The sequence below is a fragment of the Rhinolophus hipposideros genome (genome assembly GCF_964194185.1).
Source record: "Rhinolophus hipposideros genome assembly, chromosome: 11".
In the NCBI taxonomy this organism is placed as follows: Eukaryota; Metazoa; Chordata; class Mammalia; order Chiroptera; family Rhinolophidae; genus Rhinolophus; species Rhinolophus hipposideros.
In genome coordinates this window covers 29,512,670-29,530,379 of record NC_138057.1, presented here as the reverse complement: position 1 = coordinate 29,530,379, position 17,710 = coordinate 29,512,670, and positions in this window count along the sequence as shown.

Genomic DNA, 17,710 nt, shown 5'->3' with positions numbered 1-17,710 from the left:
GGGTGGCTTAGTATATGATCCTTTAGACACTCCTCACATGTATGTAACATTTTTTTTGAATTTTTATAACAGTTTATTTGAGCCCAAATGATGACATATATCAGGGAGCAATATCTCAAATGCACCCCTGTAACACTTTATACATTTTCATTTCTCTGTGTACATAGGAGAGATTTTAATTTTATTGTTATTTTTAAATCAGAATTAATTTTATTTTGTACAAGTAAATTTCAAAAACCTATAATTTCCAAATTAAACCTGAGATAATATATAATTTTTAGCATCTATGTTTACAAATCAGGCTTTTTCTTAAATGATTAAATAAATAATGCAATTTGTATCAGCATTTTATTACACTCTATTGTGATACTCAATATTATTTTATGTTAATATTAGGTGTACAGCATAGTTGTTAGACATTTATATAATTTAAGAAGTGGTCCACCTGACTAGTCTACTACCCACCTGGCACTATACATAGTTATAATAATGTTATTGACTATATTCCCAATGCTTTACTTTGCATCCCCATGACTACTTTGTAACAACCAATTTGTGCTTCTTAATCTTTTCCCCTTTATCACTAACCCCCAAATCCACTCCCATCTGGCAACCATCAAACTGTTCTCTGTATCTATGAATGTGTTTCTGTTTTGTCTGTTTGTTCATTTTGTTCTTTAGATTTCACGTATAAGCCAAATCACATTGCATCTGTCCTTCTCTGTCTGACACACTCCACTCAGCACAATACCTTCTGGGTCCATCCATGCCACTGCAAGTGGCAAGAACCCATTCCTTTCCATGGCCAAGCAATATTCCATTGTATATATGTACCACCTCCTCTTTATCCATTCATCCACTGACAGACACCCAGGCTGCCTCCACACCTTGGCCATTGAAAACGATGCTGCAAAAAACATACGGATGCATTTGTCCCCTTGAGGTAGCATTTTGGGTTGCTTCAAATCAATACCCAGAGTGGGATTCCGGGGTCTTTCTTTGTATCTTGTTATAGTTTTTCTTTTAAAGTCTATTTTATCTGGTGTAAATATTGCTGTGTCAGGTTTTAGTTTGTTTATTTCCATTTTCATGAAATATCTTTTTGTCATCCCTTTACTTTCAGACTGTGTATGCCTTTGGATCTGAAGTGAGTTTCTTCCTTTTCCTTTTTTTTTTATAGAAATTCTAAGTTTTATTGAAGTGGTTAAATATTTACATTTAAGAATGCTGCTGTAATTTTTTTTTATTTTTTTAAATTAGTTTCAGGTGCACAAGACAAAGTAATACTTATACGTTTATCTTTTATATCCATCACATTGTGTGACCCCATTCAGTAGGGTCCCCTCCCCCCATCCACTAACCGTCTGACATTGCACAGAGCCATTACATTTCCACTGTCTCTATTCCTAACGCTGTACTCCGCTTCTTGTAAGTACATACACACACACACACACACACACACACACACACACATATACATATATATACACATACATATACATACAAACTTGTAGTTGACATTCATTATTGTTCAGCTTCAGCTTCAGGTGTACAGTGCAGTGATTAGGCATCTACATCATCCCTGAGGTGGTCTCCCTAATGAGACAAGTGTCCATTGGATACTCTACAAAATCTTTACAACATTATTGATTACATTCCCCAAATTAATTTGCAGAACCCCATGGCCATCTTGTGGTTACCGACTGTTTTCTAATCCTCTCACCTTCCCTCTTATCTCCACCCCCCTCCCATCTAGCAACCCTCAGTTTTTCCTCTATGTCTCCAAAACAGTTTCTGATTAGTTAACTCACTTATTTTTTTCTTTAGATTCCACATATAAGTGAGATCATATGGTATTTATCTTTCTCTGTCTGACTTATTTCACTTAACATAATATTCTCTAGGTCTGTCCATGTTGTTGCAAATGATAAGATTTCTTTCTTTTCATGGCTGAGTAATACTCCATTGTATAAATGTACCACAGTTTCTTAATCCAGTCATCTACCGATGGGCATTTCGGTTGTTTCCATGTCTTGGCTATTGTGTATAGTGCTGCAATAAACATAGGAGTGCATAAAGTTTTTTGAATTAGAGTTTTGGATTTCTCTGGATAGATACCTAGGAGTGGAATTGCTGGATCATAAGGTAGTTCCATTTTCAGAATTTTGAGATACCTCCATACTGTTTTCCATAGTGGCTGCACCAATCTGCAATCCCACCAACAGTGCACAAGGGTTCCCTTTTCTCCACATCCGTGACAGCACTTGTTGTTTGTTGATTTATTGATGATAGCCATTTTGACTGGAGTGGGGTGGTATCTCATTGTGGTTTTATTTGCATTTCTCTAATGATTAGTGAGTTTGAGCATTTTTTCATATGTCTGCTTGCCATCTGTATATCCTTTTAAGAAAAATGTCTCTTCATGTCCTCTGCCTATTTTTTAGTTGGGTTGTTTGTTTTTTCAGAGTTGAGTTGAGTGAGTTTTTAATAAATTTGTGATATTAACCCCTTATCAGATATATCATTGGCAAATATCTATTCCCATTCAGTAGGGTCCCTTTTTGTTTTGTTGATGCTTTCCTTTGCTGTGAAAAAACTTTTTAGTTTGATGTAATCCCACATGTTTATTTTTTCTCTTATTTCCCTTGTGAGAGGAGATATATCAGTAAAAATCTTACTCTGGGTAATGTCTGTGAAGTTTCTTCCTATATTTTCTTCTAGGAATTTTATGGTTTCAGATGTTACATTTAAGTCTTTCAGCCATTTTGAATTTATTTTTGTATATGGTGTAAGGAGGTGGTCCAGCTTCATTTTTTTTGCATGTGTCTGTCCAGGTCTCCCAGCACCATTTATTGAATAGACTGTCTTTACCCCACCGTACATTCTTGCTTCCATTGTCGTAGACTAAATGGCCACATAGGCATGGATTTATTTCTGGACTCTCTATTCTGTTCCATTGATCTATGTGTCTGTTTTTATGCCAGTACCATGCTGTTTTGATTACTGTAGGCCTTGTAGTATAATTTGATGTCAGGCATTGTTATACCTCCCACTTTGTTCTTATTTCTCAAGATTGCTGAGGCTATCTTTTATGGTCCCATATAAATCTTAGAATTATATGTTCTATTTCTGTGAAAAACGTCGTTGGTAGTTTGATAGGAATTGTGTTGAATATGTATATTGCCTTAGGCAGTATGGACATTTTAACTATATTAATTCTTCCTATCCATGAACATGGTATGTATTTCCATCTATTTGTGTCTTCTTTCATTTCTTTCTTCAGTGTCTTATAATTTTCTGAGTACAAATCTTTTACCTCTTTGGTTAAATTTATTCCCAGGTAGTTGATAGTCTTTGAAGCAATTGTAAATGGGATTTAAAAAAAATTTCTCCTTCTGATGTTTTGTTACTGGTATATACAAATGCAACTGATTTCTGAATATTAATTTTGTATCCTGCTACTTTACTAAATTCATTTATCAGCTCTAATAGTTTCTTGGTGGAGTCTTTAGGGTTCTCTCTATATAGTATCATCATCTGCCTATAATGACAATTTTACTTCCTCTTTACCAATTTGATGCCTTTTATTTCTTTTTCTTGTCTGAATGCTTTGGCTAGAACTTCCAGCACTATGTTGAACAAAAGTGGAGAAAGTGGGCAACCTTGCCTTGTTCCTGATCTTAGGGGGAACGGTGTTAGCTTTTCCCCATTGAGTATGATGTTAGCTGTGGGTTTATCATATATGGCCTTTATTATGTTGAGATATGATCCCTTTAGTCCCACTTTCTTAAGGGTTTTATCATAAATGTCTGCTGGATTTTATCAAATGCTTTTTTTGCATCTATTGATATGATCATGTGATTTTTATTTTCATTTTATTAATGTGGTGTATCACATTAATTGATTTGAGGATGTTGAACACTTGCATACCAGGGATAAATCCCACTTGATCATCGTGTATGATCTTTTTAATGTATTGCTGAATTCTGTTCACTAATATTTGGTTGAGGATTTTTGCATCTATGTTCATTAGAGATATCGGCCTGTAGTTTTCTTTTTTTGTGGTGTCTTTGTCTGATTTTAGGATCAGGGTGATAGTGGCTTCGTAAAACATGTTTGGGAGTCTTCCCTCCTTCTGGATTTTTTGGAAGAGCTTGTGGAGAATAGGTGATAATTATTTTTTGAACATTTTGTAAAATTCACCTGTAAAGCCATCTGGTCCAGGGCTTTTGTTTGTTGGGAGATTGTTGATTACTGTTTCAATTTCCCTGGTGGTAATCAGTCTATTCAGGTTTTCTATTTCTTCTTGAGTTAGCCTTGGAAGGTTGTACGCCTCTAAAAAATTGTCCATTTCTTCCAGATTGTCAAATTTGTTGGCATATAGTTGCTCATAGTAGTTTCTTAAATTTTTTTGTATTTCTGTGGTGTCTGTTGTCACTTCTCCTCTTTCATTTCTGATTTTATTAATTTGGGTCCTCTCTCTGTTTTTTTTTTTTAATGAGCCTGGCTAAAGGTTTGTTGATTTTGTTTATCTTCTCTAAGAACCAACTCTTGGATTCATCGATCTTTTGTATTGTTTTTCTGGTTTCTATTTCATTTATTTCCGCTCTTATCTTTATTATCTCCTTCCTTGTACTCCTTTTGGGCTTATTTTGCTGTTCTTTTTCCAGATCCCTTAAGTGTGAAAATAAACTGTTGATTAGTGATGTTTCTTGTTTCTTTAGGGAGGCCTGCAATGCTATGAATTTCCCTTTTAGGACTGCTTTCGCAGCATCCCATAGATTTTGGGTCATCGTGTTTTCATTTTCATTTGTCTCGAGATGTCTTTTGATTTCTTCCTTGATCTCCTGATTGACCCATTCATTATTTAGTAACATGTTATTCAGCCTCCATGAATTGGTGTGTCTTCCAGTTTTTTTCCTGTAGTTCATTTCTAATTTCATAGCTCTGTGGTCAGAGAAAACAATTGGTATGATTTCAATTTTCTTAAATTTATCAAGACTTGTTTTGTGGCTTAACATATGGTGTATCTTGGAAAATGTTCCATGTGAGCTTGAGAAGAAAGTGTATTCTGTAGCATTGGGATGAAATGCTCTGAAAATATCGATTAAATCCAAGTGGTCCAATGTGTCATTTAAGGCTGTTGTTTCCATATTGATTTTCTGTCTGGAAGACCTCTCCCTTGTTGTCAGAGGTGTGTTGAAGTCCACTACTATGATGGTGTTACTGTTGACCTCTGTCTTTATGTCAGTCAATATCTGTTTTATATATTTAGGTGCTCCTATGTTGGGTGCATAGATGTTTACTAGGGTTATGTCCTCTTGTCAGATCGATCCCTTTATTATTATATAGTGCCCATCTTTGTCTTTTAATATGTTCTTCATTTTAAAGTCTATTTTGTCAGATATGAGTATTGCAACTCAAGCTTTTTTCTCATTTCCATTTGCATGAAATATCTTACTCCAACCCTTCACTTTCAGTCTGTGTGTGTCTTTTGATCTGAGGTGAGTCTCTTGTATACAGCATATACAAGGGTCTTGCGTTCTTATCCACTCAGCCACCCTATGTCTCTTGATTGGAGCATTTAATCTGTTTACATTTAAAGTGATTATAGATAGGTACATAGTTATTGCCATTTTTAAATTTGTAGTTAGATTGTTTTCATTTTTCTTCTATTTGCAGAATTCCTTTTAGTATTTCTTGCAATGCTGGCTTGGTGGTAATAAAGTCCTTTAGCTTATTCTTTTCTGGGAAGCTCTTTATCTCTCCATCAACTTTAAATGATAGCCTTGCTGGATAAAGCAATCTAGGTTTTAGGCCTTTGTGTTCCATCACTTTGAGTATCTCCTGCCACTCCTTCCTGGCCTTCAATGTTTCTGTAGAAAAGTCGTTTGATAGTCTTATGGATGTTCCCTTGTATGTATCCCTCTGTCTTTCTCTTGCTGCTTTTAGGATTCTCTCTTTGTCTTTGCCATTTTAACTATAATGTGTCTTGGTGTGGACCTGTTTGAGTTTATCCTGGTTGGAACTCTCTGCACTTCCTGGGCTTGTATGTTGGTTTCCTTCATCAGGTTAGGGAAGTTTTCGGACATTATTACTTCAAATATGTTCTCAATCCCTTGCTTCCTCTCTTCACCTTCTGGTATTCCTATGATGCACATGTTGCTGCGCTTGATGTTATCCCAGAGGTCTCTTAAACCACCTTCATTGTTTTTTTATTCTTTTTTCTTTCTGTTGTTCTGTTTGTGTGATCTCTGCTAACTTGTCTTCTAAGTCCCTGATTCGATCCTCTGCTTCATTTAACCTGTTGTTAATTCCTTCAAGTGAGTTCTTTATTTCAGTAATTGTGTTCTTTATTTCTAACTAGTTGTTCATTATGATTTCTGTATCCTTCTTTATGTCATCTCTAAGCTCCTTAAACATTCTTATTGTCAGTGTTCTGTACTCTGTCTCTGATAGGTTGGTTACCTCTGTTTTATTTGGTTCCATTTCTGGAGGTTTCTTCTGTTCTTTTATTTGGGACATGTTTCTTTGTTTCCCCATTCTGGCTGACTCTCTGTGTTTGCTTCAATGTATTAGGTAGATCCCTAGAGTTCTTAGTTTTTGCTGGGTTATCTTATGTGGTATGTGTCCTTTGTATTTGACTTGCACTACTTCGTTCTTTTCCTCTACGTGCGCTCCAAAGGTGTTGTGCATATTGTCCTGTTAAAGAAGATCTTTAATTGCTTTTCGCTTGTGAGTAGGTGGGGTTGAATCCTAGGCTGACTAGTTGTGAGATTTGGCTCTGCCTACCGCAGGGTGTTCTGTTGCGTGAGGGTTGACCACGTAAATGTGGTTTGGCCTCTATGGGCTCTTGTGCCTATAGAGAAATCCCTCTGGGTGTGTCACCTGTAGGTCAAACCTGGTAGTACTCTGGTTTGGTCTGGAGTTGACCTCTGGGTGTGTTGAATCTTGTGCCTCTTACGCTGGGCCCTGTTAGGGTAATTTCAGAACAAAGCAAATTACCAAGCACAACAACAACAACAACAAAGAAAAAAATCAAATACATTCACATGTATAAGCCACTGACAACCCCCACTCAACACAGGCAAAGATATCAAAGATATAAAGACAAAATAAGACAACAAACAAACAAACAAACAAAAAAACAGCATCAGTCTTGGCTTAAGCCCACCAAGTAATCTCCAGGTTGTCCTCTGCTGTACCAAAGAGTCCTTTGTGTATTGTGCAGGCAGAGCCGGCACCCAGAGTGACGTTGGGACTACAGATTTAGATGCATGGGGCTGAGGGATCTGGGTGATAGTTTCTATAAAGTCATTGCAGTGTCTGCCATTGCCTTCACCTATGCGCACTGAGAGTAGCACCACCAGCCCTGTGTCCAGTTCTCCTGAGTCTTAGGGCACTTCTTCCGTGTGTGTGTGTGTGTGTGTGTGTGTGTGGCGGGCGGGAGATTTCTGAGCTGCTGAAAGCCCAGAGCTGCGTCTGCCTCCTACTGCTGATCCCTGGGTGTGCCTCTGCAGTTGTAATTGCCTTGCCTAGGCGGGCCAGAAAGGGTGGGGCCTGGGCGTGGAGGAGTCTCTTCTCTCCTAGCCCAGCAAAAATCACACTTTCCCAGCCTCTTCCCTGGCTCAGAGCTGCACACCGGTCTTCCCAGAGCCTGAGCACTAAGGTTCCTCTTTAATCTGACACTACTCCTCAGTTCAGGGGCCAGTTTAAATCTCTGGAAGGGTGGGGGTAGAATTGAAAGAGCGGCGGGAGGGGCCCAGGTATGGAGTTTGTGTCCTTTGTCCGACCTAGGGCCCAACTGGCTGCCCCCTCAGCGAAAGAGATCAGCTGTGGGACGCAGGGAAAGAGCTCACCTCCTGGTTTTTGTGTTCTCTGTTCCGTCCTGGGATCCCCTGCGTCTCTGCAGCTGCGGATGCCACAGGCGTTTCCACAGCCACAGATGAGGGCCACGTCTCCACTCCGCTCCCTTCCCTCTTCCCCTGCTCGCCCAATTTGCCTGCCTTCAAGTAATCCTTGCACGAGTCTCTTAGCTGTTCTGCGTGATGAGCAGAGTCCTTTGATGGGTTATAGATGTCCCGTTTGTGATAAGATCCGGAGGAGAACTCAAAAAGTGTGCCCCGCTGCCACCATTCCTATGACATCACTCCTTGAAGTGAGTTTCTTGTAGGCAGCATATGTAAGGGTCTTGTTTTCTTATCCATTCAGCCACCCTATCTTTTGATTGGAGCATTTAATGCATTTCATTTGAATTAATTATTGAAAGATATGTAATTATTGCCATTTTATTATTTATATTTTTTATCTTTTTCTTTTTTATTTTGTCTTAAATAAGTCTCTGTAAGTTTCCATGTAATACTGGTTTGGTGGTGATGAACTCCTTTAGCTTTTTCATGTCTGGGAAGCTCTTTATCTGTCTTCCTATTCTAAATGATAGCTTTGCTGGGTAGAGTACTTTTGGTGTAGGTCCTCGCTTTTCATCACTTTAAATATTTCCTGCCAATCCCTTTTGGCCTGCAAAGTTTCTGTTGAGAAATCAGCTGACAGTCTTATGGGGGCTCCCTTGTAGGTAAGCAACTGCTTTTCTCTTGCTGCTTTTAAGACTCTCTCTTTGTCTTTAACCTTTGGTATTTTACTTGCGATGTGTCTTGGTGTTTGCCTCTTTGGTTTCATCTTGTTTGAGACTTCATTTTCTGAGCTTGTATATCTGTTTTCATCACCGGATTAGGGAAATTTTCAGTCATTATTTCTTCAAATAGGTTTTCAGGTTCTTGTTCTCTCTCTTCTCCTTCTGGCACCCCTCTGATACGAATGTTGGTACACTTGATATTGTCCCAGAGGTACTTAAACTATCCTCATTTTTTTTCATTCTTTTTTATGTTTCATGTTCTGATTGGGTGTTTTCTGTTACCTTCTCTTCTAAATCACTGATTTGATCCTCTGCTTCAATCAATCTACTGTTGATTCCCTGTAATATATTTTTCCTTTCAGTCATTGTATTGTTTATTTCGGACTTTTTAAAAATGTTTTCTCTCTCTATTTTTATGTTTCCCATCTCTTTGTTGACATCCTCCCTGAGATCATTGAGCATCTTTTTAATCAGTGTTTGGAACTCTGTTTTGAACAAGATTGCTTGTTTTCATTTTGTTTAGTTCTTTTTCTGGAGCTTTGTTCTTTTATTTGGGACATGTTTCTTTGTCTCCCCATTTTGGCTGCCTCCCTGTGTTTGTTTCTGTGTAGGGCTGCTATGCCTCCCAGTCTTAGAGGAGTTGCCTTATGTAGTAGGTGTCTGATGGGACCTATTTGTGCAGTCTTCATGGTCAGCAGAGCCAGGTACTCCAATGTGTTCCTTGTGCGGGTTGTGTGTGCCCTTCTGTTGTAGTTAATCCTTGGTTGCTGTTGGCACATCATTAGGAAGGATTGACCCTCAGGCTGATTGGTTGTGAAAATTGGCTGTGAAGAGTGCAGGAGTTTTGGTGCAAGTGCTGACCTACAGAGCAGGGTTTGCCTTATCAAGGCTTTGGTGCCTGCCCAGTCTGCCCTTTGAGCGTATCATTTTTGGAGGCAGTCAGTGATTCTCCAACTTGGTCTGAAGCTGGCCACCAGGCACGTCAGCCTGAGGACTCCTCGGAGGGGCCCCACCACAGGCCAAGTTTAGCTGCAGCACGTTTCCTGCCTGGAGCCACTTGTATAAGCCAAAAGGAATCTGCAGATGTCCAGTGTGCTTGGAGGTGCCTTGAGAGACCAATTTGCACACTGTGCTTGGAGGTGCCTTGAGAGACCAATTTGCAAACCCGGGCTGGCTGTCACTAGTGCCAGGCTTCAGGCTGCTTAGCCAGAGGTATAGGACATGCTGAAGCCAGATGCTTCTTGTTTGGGTTTTGTGAACCTTTGAGAGATTTAGAAAAGTCTGCAGCATGAGCTAAGACAGGTTTTTATTTGTACAGAAAACCACTGGAAGTAGCTTGGGTGTGCCCAAAACTTGGCTGGGGTGTGGCAGATGAAAGGTTTTGGCAAGTTTGATGGAGACTCAGATAAGGTGTTTGCATGTAAAGAATAGGGTGTCTCAACAAAGAAACGATGGCTTTCACCAACTCCTCCCTCCAGGAGAAAGCTGCTCCTCTAACCCTCATTCTGAAGTTAGACAATTCAGTTCCTCACCATATGTCCCTGGTGCCTTTTGAGCTGCTGTCCCATCACTGGAGCTCAGAGTGAGTAAGTCCATCAGTTAATAGGTCCATGTGTGGAGGCCCTTTAAGAGGAGGGCCTAGGCCTTCGGCCACCCTCTGGCTCACTCAGCCATAATCTCTACTTTTTCACAGCCAGAAGTTATGGGGACTTCTCTCCCTGGCACTGGAACCCTGGGCTGGGGAACATGGTGTGGGACTGGGATCCATTGCTCCTCCAAAGACGACCTCTGCAGCTGAGATATCCCTTTTGATTTTTAATGGTCATACATGGATGTGGAACCAGCCTGTGCCATGTCTCTGCCCATCCTACCAGTCATGAGGTGGCTTCTTCTGTATGTCTGTAGTTGTAGGACTTCAGGTTAGCTTGACTTCAGGTGATCCTCAATGATGGTTGTTCTGTTGTTTCTGAGAGGTGGTGAGCATAGCATTTACCTACTCTGCCATCTTGACCAGCAGTCGTATGCTTGGGAGAGATTTTAGAATCCTGTTCTTCAATATACAAACAAGGTCCTTTTATATCAGTCTTCCTGCACTGGTTGGCCTTGGGTCAGAAGGTGTGTAGAATGACTTCCATATTCATTTTTATATGTCCTCCATTCATGGATTCCAAGTAATCATTTTACTCTCCTAGCCTGCTCTTCCATATATGTGTGTGGCAATCTTCCTGATGGTAATGGATTATGAGGGTGTGTAGGCAGTTTGCTAAGAGGGAGTCAGATAGGGCTGGTTTAGTTGGCAGTGTGCCACTGGGAAGACTCTGCTGAAGTCGGAGCCCTGCTGTATGTGGTATTGGAATCAAACTTCCTACTGCTGAAAATCACAGTGCCTCTGATCTCAGCACCATCAGATAAGCTGCCAGAAAATAACATCTTAGATATCCATTTAACAGGAGGCAGGGGTGTTGATAGAACTGTCTTGCTTTGATAATTCCTGCAAGAAGGCAGAGCCGAATGCACGAATGACAAAACTGTGGTAGAAGCGCCAGAGAGACAGAAGCTAAAAAGGATGTGGGGATCTTTGAAATGTGTTTCCTTTTAAGAGCATTAGACAAACACATGGCAGAGACTGCATACCCCCTAATTATTTTCTGGCCTCTGTGCTCATAAATAAGCCCTGTAAGAAAAGCAAAACATCGTCAGCATGAGAAAAGGGAAAGGAATGATTATAAGAAAGCACAGACATGTTCTAGGAATTATCCTGGCTGCCACTTGCCCTAAGCACCAGCACTATGCTGGTTCCTAGGGTACAAAGATGTATGATAGGTAAGCTTGTCCTTCAGAAGCTGTAAGGATACTAAGCATGATAGTATTCCATCCCTGTCTCAACATTATGATTTTCCTCTTCACTTCCACTGCCACCATCCCAGGCTTTGTCCTATCATCTCCTACATGAGTCACTGAAAACGCTCATATTTATGATATTGAGCCCCTGCTTGAGAAGCAGCAGAAATCTTATTGCCTATTAAATGGAACCTGAACTCACTGGCCTTGTATTTAAGCTCCTCCTCCATAAAACAACTACCACTGTGTCCATCTTCCCTTCATACCTATAGTGGTCTTCCTGTTTTAGTGATGGGGCTTCTTTACTTACCTACCTGAATAGTGCTGTTATCACTACAAAGAAGACATTGGCACCTACATTTTGAAATGTTAAAGAATGTTTCTCTAGCCTTTCTTCAATGGAATCCCCTTGTTACAATCCCATTCTTTCTCACATGTGAAATTTATGTTTTCACTAATAAAGACACCTGAGTGACAGGATATTTATTTGAAATAAATGATGGTCAATTTTATTATAAACTAAAGGTATTGATATGTTGTATGGGAAAATAATGTCAAAAAAAAAAAGACACTGTTTCTGTTTCTTGGTGTCTTTTTCTTACTTCCATGCCTTTATATATAACATTTCACTTGCATCTTATCTGCTTATTCCTCTTAATTCTACTAACTGACATTGGTATTCAATCAATTGGCTAATATATATTTATAACCTGTGCTTACTTAGGCCACATCAGCCTAGAATTTGAAACTAGATCACACACTAAATGTGTGTGTTTCGTGTGTCTTGTGTCACCTATTAATGCAAGACTTCTAGGTCCCTGAAAATCTCCTTCTCCTAAGGGGCTTCGCAATGTCCTCAAAAACAAATTTCCTAAGTGCCAATCCCCCTTTCCTTGTTCTGGACCTCCTCTGCTACATGCTGCCATGTCCTCTAGGCACCACTGCCCCTTCTCCTGAAAACCTTTGTTCCTGCAACACACAGCTGCTTCCTCCAGATTCTCCTGCTGCTTTTGATAGGCACTGCCCTCCTCCTGTGGGCTGTACCCTGGTTACTATTTATACATGGGAGATCTGGAGATGCCAGAACCACAAGTTGTCTTTTGGCAGAGATGGAGAAAATGCCTTAATCATTTGCCATTCTGTTAGCTTCTATTAGAAGAGTACCAAAGCAATGTGTCTTTTGTTCCGTAGTCTTTTTGGTTGTACTAACAGCCCAAACTGTCATGAGACTCAGACATGAGACTCAGACATGAGCCTTGGGGATCTAGAAGGAAAGTAAATTTGCGTAAATAATCATATTGCCACACTGGACCAGGCTTACCTGTCTTGGTTCCCTTTTCTCGTAATGTAGGTGCTTTTCAAGAAGGTTCCCTAGTTCCTCATGAGGATGGTCTTCCAGTGCCCTATTCTACTGGTTGACACCATTTATTCAAATAGGTCATAATGATATTTTTGGCACACCATATGAGTATACTAAGACTGAAATCAGGTTGTGTATTTATTTAATAACTTTCATCACTAAATAGGTATGTGACTGTGGTGACATCACTTAATCTCCCTGGGTCTAAGTTTTCTCACCTAGATGACCTCTGAAGTCTCTGCATGTGCAAAAATTTCTTGCTTTTAGACATTTGACTAGTTTCTTCCTCTGGGTCTGATAAACTAAAACTTTATGAGATAACTGTTCCATTCAGGAAACAATTATACAACTTGACCACAACACAAAAACACCCATGTGAAGATACTTGAGAATGAACAGAAGCAGACAGACTCTACCAGGGAATGCACACTTACCTGGAGGAAAGAAGATGGAGCACTACACAAGTCAGTTCCCATTTCTGTTGCTTTCGGACTAAGGCAGAGTGCACGGAACTAGTGTAGTATAAGTGGGAAAACCTGCCAGGTGTCTGTCTGGCTTGGAGAACAAGAAAAATGAAGCTGAGAAGCTGAATGCTGAAAAGAATGGGGGAATCACATAAGGGAAAGAGCCAATGAAGACCTCCCTAAACACTGTTTCCCCATTTCTCCAACCTCTGAACTACACATGCGTAGGGCACACTAAGAAGTTCAGCCAAAAATAAAAAATCTGTACTGAGACCAGGGCTGCCACCTTGAAGGTTCTCAAGAGAGAAGAGTAGAAAGAGGTAAATGATAAATGAATAATAACTACATCGATAAACACAAAAGTCTTCATTGGACATCTGCCAATATATAGAGACATTGCTACCAGACATGATGATTATCAGCCTAATGAAGATGAAAATGATGAAATACACTATTAGCCAATGCATCTGCATCTAGTGTCACATTTCTTTTTAGGTCCACAAAGTATCTGTCATATGGAGCAGATACTAGTAGCATAACTGCTTCTCCAGAAGAGATGATGGTATCTTCGTGGGATTTGTCAGGTCACATGTTATATGATATATATCAGATATTTATCAGATATATGATTGATTCCTGAATAGAAGCTGTCTTACAGTATTTGTTTGTGAAGGGCCTTCTATAACCATTTTCACAAATACTTCTATTTGTTAGAGGATAAAGAACGAAGTTGTGAAAAACTCTAAAATACCCTGAGAAGAAATACAAAGACAAAATAAATCATGGAGACCTAGTAATAATTAATGATGTCGTGTATCTTCTGAGTGTCTGTGAATGTGTGAGATGGCCAAGTGAGACAGACCTGATAAATTTCAAGTTATGTCAAAGGAGACATGAGATCATAAATTCTTGTTGCAAAATTGTATCACCAAATTTTAAGTGAAACAAACAAACCAAGAAGAAAAAAAGAAGAAAGAATGAAAATGCACAGAAAACCCACAGAATATCTTTGAATGACTGACTGCTGTTCAGATCACAAGTGCAACACTTGAGAGTGTTAGAGAGATTGTAAAAATCAAAGGAAGCATTGCCTGAGTTGGCTCAGTTTTATAAATGGCATAGATCAGGGGTGTCCAAACTGCAGCCCAAGGGCCAACTGCAGCCTGCAGCAAATTCCAAAAGTATATTTAGTTTACTTAAATAAACCAGGTGAGGCAATATGTACTTCACCTCGAGTGAGTGGCCCGGCTGTTTCTGTATTTTACTGCAGATGGCCCTTGGTAAAAAACATTGAAAAAAGTTTGGATACCCCTGGCATAGATGGTTGAGATAAAGCAACCACTTTCCTAAAATCTTAATAGAGCCATAGATGTAGAGGATTATGGGAGTATGTTGTGACTCAATATGGGAAGTTCAAGGAAGAAAAAAAGTTATTTGTTAAGTGTATACAGTGTTTCAGGCCACATGCTAACTATCTTCATGTGAATTTTTATGTAGAACCCTCAAAACAACCATATAAATTACTAGATATTGCCTCCCATTTAAAAGGTGAAAACATTGAGGCTCAGATAGGGTTAAGTAAATTGATTGCTGGGATTCCATCTCAGGTCTGTCTGATTCCAAATCCCAGTGTCCTTCATTAAAATCTCAATATGATAAAACAGTAGATTATTTGTCTCTTCTTTCCTAAGGAGAGAACATTAGGATGAGCCTTTCTTCTTTATCAGACTAGATCCACCTTAGTGTAAATGCTTCCACTCCTCTCTAGACTTTCTTTAACCTTCCTTTTGCTCCTGTTAATCCTGGTTCCTTTTATACAGGCTTTGCCTCCACAAAAATGGACAGAAGTGGGATATATGCTGTCCACGTTAGAGGTGGCAGGATCTCTTCAGATGTCAAAGTTCCCATTCCTCCCTGTTACTGTGGACACTGCAGCTGTGGCCCTTTATCTTCATGCTTGCACCGTTGCTTTTCTTATAAAAGAGTTAGGAGGAATCTGGGATATTTGTTGTTCCCATGTTTCTACCAAAAGTGAGAAATAAAATACAGACTGAGGAAGCAACATGCGTTCCACTCAGCTGGCCTCACTCATTTATGTTATCTGCTTGCCCTGAAGGCACGCAAGTTTGTGATTCCTGGGATAGAAATTTTCTGGGAGCCTTTCAAGGTGATAACTAGCTAATCTGACAAACTCATTTCTGCTAATATAATGAGCAGTGTCCAAATACTAGATCAGCTGGATTATCACATACATCTGGAAAACTGGTTAAAAATATTGATTTCCTTCACTCTGGCTCTAGAAATTCTGATTCAGTAGGTGTAGAATAGGGTCTGTGAATCTGTTTTCTTGACAAGCTCCCCAAGAGGATCTGATGGGCAGCCATGTTAGTAACTGTAGGCAAAAGGACAACTCTATGTGGAAAGATACTTCAGAACAGGTAAAAAGCTGATGAAGGAAAACATTTGGGGTAGGCGAAGTGTCACAGCACACTTAGGAATTGTGCTTCCTCAGACTGTCAGATATGTTGAATGACCCCTAATTATCAGTTATATATAATACACACCATTGTCAGATTGTCCTACGTTGCTTCCACAACCTGGGGTAGTTAGAGTTCAGTTTCCACAAACTCAGAAGAAAAAAAAAAGCAGATTCTGCCGACTTGATGAGAAAGCACAGCTTCCAAAAGCACTCACTTTATAGACAGGGACTTAATTAAGTCTTAAGAAGATAAAGTTTTCTCTCTTTTGCTCTCTTTGCTTTAACAAATAGACTACAGACACAGGCATTAGATGTTAGACAAATTCTCCCTGCATAATTTGTGAAGTTCTTGCTTTTTATTCTCCATCTTCAATTGGCACTCATTTGGTGTTCAATTTTAGATATATAGGATCCATGTGTATGTACTCTAGGTTAGAGATATTAACTGCTTAGCTTAACTAAAACTATAATTAAAATATTTAAAATGCTTGCAGTTAATTATATACACTTAAGATTTTCATGGTCCCCCTTTAATGTATTACATATTGCTAAAAATATGGAACACACATTGGAACTTTCACTACGCAGCTGGACCCAGAGGCAATAATAAAAAATAAATTATACTTGCTACCTGGGGGAGGGCTGTACTGAGATTGGTTTGAAAAGGTGAAGCTTTAGGTATTAATTTTGACCCTGAATAAATGCTTGACTGATGGTTGACGTGAAGGACATCTGTATGAGTAAAGACTTTGAACACAAAATTTCATTTGGCTATTTTGAAGTGGTCATGGTTCTGTTGTTGTTTTGTCTTCTTGAGCCAGTGGTGTCTGCGATTTGTCTTGGGGGATAAAAGTCACAGTAGTTGAAAGGAATGGAGGTTTAAATCCTCACTTTCAAGTGGCTCCATTCTATTTTGTGCAAGGTATAACCCCCTTTCATCTTTGGGGGAAAAAAAAGCACTGAATAGAAAAGGAAGAAAGCCACACTAGATCTTGGCCAGACTCCATCAAGAAGCCTTCATTCAAAGCTTGCTTTCAGGTCCAAGGTTGAGGTTTTTCTGGCTTTGCTCTGTAGTCTTATTGCCTTTCTGTGTCTTTTTATAAACAAAATGGTGTACCATAGAGTATATTTATCACATAAGACAAGTTGCAGAAGTATGCAAGTGAATTTCATTAAGCTGAAAAGCTTTCTCTATATTATGACTTTTACTACAGCTTTACAGTAACTCATCTACGTAAAATAATTGGAGTAAAAATTGACCTGTGAAAAGGCTTTACTTATATCTTCCCCTTCCCTCAATTCCTTGCTCTACTTCCTGATAGAGTTTTTAATCACCTCAATTGACCGTACCACCAAATTTCTTAAAATTTGCTTAGCTGGTAGATATTTAAATAATTTTATTTTAATAGTTCCCAGAATGCACCTGAAGTAGATGATAAGGTGGAACCCAGTGGCCATATAAAGCACCAAGGGCCTGGGAAATATGAGGACAGTCATCCGAGGGTCAGATCCTGGCCGGAGATAAAAATATGCTTAGCTCAGACAGAGAGCTGTATTAAGCTATCATCCTTTGATGGGTGTCGTGGGAATAAACACGGATAGGTTTGTATTGTGCAGATGTTCATGGCTTCAGACTGGAATGCTGTCTGTTTGCACTGGGGATATTTCCTGACTCATTCCGAGACATAGGAGTGTTGACAGGAAGCTCTGGGTGAAATATAGTGTAAAAGACCAATGGGAAGTTTTCTGTCACCATAGCCGAATGATTTCATCTGCAATAGAACAGAGTCCACTCCTTCAGATAAGTACAAGCACTGAGGTTGTTCTCTCTACCCATTTCTTTCTTGTCTGCTGTTTTTGGTGCATGTTTGAGTATGCGTACACATGCGTATGTGTGTGTTACACATATGTGTGTCTTGATACCAACATTCATC